Raw genomic sequence first — 5,015 nt, forward strand, 5'->3', positions numbered from 1 at the left:
GTCAATCAATGCAAGAGTGAAAAAAGCAGAAATAATTACAGCTCCTGTTGATATCCAAAACTGTCAGGAACTCAGTTTACAATAAGTCCAGACACTCCTCTTCCTGCTAGGGTCACTATTTAACCAGTGGTTAAATGAAAACTCAGTTGATTAGGATGGGAAATCTTGGCAATGGCGAGGGCTATTTCCCCTTCTACAATCCTCATCAAATAAGGGGCATACAACAAATTGCTTATCTCCAATCTGCAATTCTCCCCTCCACCCATCTGTAAATTTGAATTAATTAATAAATGCCCTTATGTTTTCAAGGTCATGGAAAATGAAATGCACTCAGCAAAATGGATGCACTGAAAGTGAAGGGTGTTTGTGGGTGGGTTATTTTATGTAAATGGAAAATCTGTGAGGCAGCAGTTCCTTCATCTGTGCCATGAGTGCTAAAGTTAGAAAACTTAAAAGTAAAGGGAATGCAAATAAATTATGCTTTGCATAAATGTGACCTTCCCTAGAAAAGTCTAAGACTTTAGGGAACAGAGTCTGAAAACACACAACGAGGCCAAAGACATCACTAAGACAGGGGTCTTCATGCAAATTCAGTCACGCTGTCTTTTGTTTGTCCCCGCTGACTGTGGACAAGCTCTGCTTTCTATCGACACTGGCTGTTCACAAAAGACCTGGCACAGGGCTCTTCCACTTGTCGCACAACAGCCACAGAGACCTTGTGTAGATAGACATTTTTGACATCTATATCCACCTACCTATTTAAAGCTTCTGACTCAATTTGAAACACTCCAGCAAATCCCATGGCGGTGACAATTAAGATATGTAAACCACAGAACTACACAGCTACTCTTTTTGTCACATAACTAAGTGTGCACATCACCATACACGGCTACATGAGCTTCCTTGTAAATCTCAAGCATCCTCACAAATAATATGATTTAGGGAGAAAGATGAAGGTGTCATTTAGGTATACAACACTTGATGAGTTAGAAATGTGACCATTAGATAAACAGAAACAGGACATGAACTTACGGAATCCATTTCTGGAGACACACTAAAACTGAGCAACTTCTGATAAAAAAAAGGATAATTGAAGACTTCATTGGAGAAAACATTTTGACTTTGGAAAAGGAGACAGATCAGCTGCTTAAAATTCCAGAAGACTGAGTTGGAAAGACCCTTTCATTCTTGTGGTGCTTAAAGGGTGGATTCTCAATCCAATCTTAATCTGGATATGGCCACTGAAGAGAAAAGAGAGACTATGAGGTATAACTGCAAATTACAATTTGGGCCTGATGCCTAATACGAGTCATCAGACTTCACTCCTACCTTACAACCATACTTGAAGTACGTTCAGTCAGAAATGCACTGATTTGGTTTCTGTTTTTCACTTAAAAATCTAAAGCTCGTTGCAAGTGGTAGATTTTGGCGAGGAAAAACAGTATAAAACCAATGAGTAAAATTCAGCAACTTCAGTTCACAACAGCTGGGGAATGAGGTCTCCTAATAGGAGTGTGAACGTCTGACACTCCTCAGGACACCACGTGGTCCTCGGCTTCAAATTTCTGCCTAAGAAAACTCTAAGTTCAGCTCCCTCAATGCTGACATATGTCGACAGAACTGGATGAAGATGTTTTTGTGATAGGTACCGAACTGCTATGCAATAATCAAATACCTAGATGCTGTAATTTCATTAGCACTGAGTGATCTGGGCAGTGAGGTTGCCGACTGCCAGATCACATACAGATGAAACTAGGTACAACTACGTGAAATGTCGATTAATGGAATAAACCTGTCAGTTACTGAGGAAGTCTCACAACTACTAACAAAGCATCTAAAGCATAAGGTAATGCTGCTTATTATAAAAATCAAAGCAATAAATCAAGTATTCTGAATAGAACATTTTCACTAGCCCATTATTTATGCCACTGTGAGTAATCCTATTTATTCCTTTAACACAGCTGGGTAGAAGCAGATGGTAAGTTGTCAGTACCACAGGGAAACCTCCAGAATTTCTAAAATGTACCTTTTGTTGCTTATTTTATCCATTTCATGCATCTGGTAGCCTCTATTTTGTTAATGCATTATTTGTCCAATTTGCATTAAGTTACTCCAGTTCATCCTTTTCACTTGTGGCAAATCTACACTCACATCTGACAATAAAGTTATGGTAATATGATTTTATTATTGCTATTATCACCAACATCATTATTACAAACCAATAATGTAGATGGCTCAGCGAAATACCTAGTACCAAAACCAATTGCCATACATATAGTCTATATAATCCAGACTAGTAAATTACTGCATCATATTGCTTTACTCCCAAACAATAACAAATTCCTTCTCATCTTCTCTACAGAAAAAACAATTATTAGCACATTATCAAATCCTTATTGTGCAGGAACAGAACAGATCTCTCCTCCTGCAAGGATATCTCTGCTTCTGGCAGAGTTTCTCTAACTTATTAACAGGACTATGTACTTTTGCAGTGAGAGATTTAACTTTTACAACTGTAGTCTGTGAATTCTCAAGCAAATCTGAAGAACACCACAATGATAAACCCTCAGCACGTACGTGGGATTTGCTATCTCATCTCTGATGAAAGACGTTTTAATCTGTCAGGCTCACCTACCAGTCTCCTTCTTCTACATTCTATTCTGTAATTTTAAAAAATTGGCAACCTCTGTAGCCTTTTACAAAAAAACATTTTAACCATCTTTCTACATGTCTGCTCTCTGAATATACAACCAATCATGCAATTCCCCAAAGAAATCAGAATCAGCGAGAGCTTGTGTATCAGTCTTAGTGAAATGCTTATTTCTCCTGGTACAAACCTTACTTTATACACACGTAAAAGTAACGCATTCATGTCCAAAAACTAAAAGAAAACTAGTAGACCCTAGTCAAGCAAAACCAATGATCAGAAAATGAAAGGCTGCTAGAATCACGTTTAAGGTTCAGCATCCAAAGTAAACATGGCTGTGACCAATACCTCTATATGAGAGTAGCATGAGATACTGCCCGGTCACGGTCGAGTTGCACTGGCTGAGCTTCAGGTCTTGTTAAACTGCAGGTACTGTATACGCTACTGAGATGCCCTAACAAAGCTGTGAAGGAAAGAATTTGTAGTCTTCTGCACACTGTGACTGGCTTTATATCCCCCTAATAACTCCTTCTTTTCATGTGGCATTTCAATAAGACATTATCTTTAAAGGATTTCACAGGAGCATCTGATGCTTTTGGTTTACTTCTGCCTCTTTTGAAACCACATTTTGAAATTTTTGTCTTGGTAAAAGATTGAGCTTTTGTTTTCCCCCTACAGAAGCCTTTAGCACGTCTGCCAGAAATCACTCTTGGAAACTATACACTAGAAGACGCTGCAAACAAACCGTTTTCCACAGAACTTCAGCTAAATTAGGGAAAAATAGATTCAATATATGTACTCATACTCTCTTTCTCTGACAATAATATTTAGCTGCTTCTGTAGTTTCCAAGAAAGTCCCAAGTCTACAGGCCAATTCTGAATGTTTGACAAGCGCAATTTGAGAAATCCTCCTGGGGAAGCAGTGATTAGAGAAGGTAACTGGCAGCTAGGAGGCCCACGCTGTATTCCCTGTTTCATTACTGATTTTTCTGGATGACCTTGTCAAGTCATTTAATGCCTTTCTGCCTGTGTTTCCCTATCTGCAAAACATTCAGATAAACACCTTCCTTTTGAAAGCACTGTAAAATTGTTTATTATGGAGATAGCTCCTCAGATGTTAATCTGGCTCTCGGGGTGTAACATCAGATGAAAAACACAATGGCGACATGACATAAATGTCAATCTAATATTTTCTAACAGATTAAACCATCGGAGTTTAAGCAATCGGTTAACCTTGTACCTGAAGGTTTTATTTCCGATGAGGCGGTAGTTACTCATTCCATTAAAATGGAATAAGGTTTAAAACCTTCTTCCTATCAGCCAAGCCAGCAACGTAAGTGCAAACCGTAACGGTAACAAAAAGCAAGAAATTGGCATAAACTTCTCTGTCCTGCTTAATTTAAGATGTGTGGCTATTTAGCCAAGCTTTGTCTTGGTCAAGTATGTGCTGCTGGCAGTAGGCAATGCTCAAAACTGGGATTAAAGCTACTGGCACCGTACCCTCAAGCACACAGATGGTTTAGCAGTGGCTAGCAGTCACCGGCACCCTTAAGCCCATCCAGGTCAGTGGACTCTCAAGCACATCTTCCTAAACGGTACCTGGCTCTTCCATGCCCCCTCAGTGACCTTGGCTGGCTAATGCACATGTTTTTATTGTTAATGGCCCAAGATAAGTACTATAAATGGAACGCCTAAGTGCAGTCTTATTATGAGTCATTTCACCATCACTCTATTTCTAGAGAAAGTGTAGTATTACGTAATTCTAGGAGCAACCTATTAACAGAGAGGAAGCCAAATGGAAAGGGAGAGGGGTGCAATTTCAATTTATTAATCCCGCTGCACAAACCTGGGCTGGCTAACAGCATGCAACACCCACTGAAAAGAGAACTGCTTTTTAACATTTAACACAGATCCCACTTCTGGTACCACAAAAGCACTCTTGGGAGCTCTGTGAAGTGAGCACAGCACCTTACACCAAGAAATGAAAAGGCAACTTTGAGAGTTTAGGATGGCTTTTCTACAAGGACTTAGACATATTTCACCTGAAGAGAGATGCATGCTGCCATGGTGGTCGGGTTCCACAGGCATTTCACTGTACGCAACAACAGCCCCGGGGCGGCTACACCACCGCCTTCCTTCGCGCCGCGGAGCCCTCACAGCACTCCCTGACCCCCCACAAAATGGCGGCTGCGCGTGCCCCGGGCTCCGCTCTTCTCTCCCCGCCACAGCGGCACACCCGGAGGCTGCCCTCTGATTGGTGAACAAGTCCCCCCACGCGCTCTCTCTTCCCTCCTATTGGCTCCTGCTTCCCGCCCGACTCCTGTTGGCCCGCCGCCGCCGGCGCCACGCTCCTCCCCTCAGTGCAGCG

This window comes from Charadrius vociferus, unplaced genomic scaffold (genome assembly GCF_000708025.1).
Source record: "Charadrius vociferus isolate BGI_N301 unplaced genomic scaffold, ASM70802v2 scaffold132, whole genome shotgun sequence".
NCBI lineage: Eukaryota > Metazoa > Chordata > Aves > Charadriiformes > Charadriidae > Charadrius > Charadrius vociferus.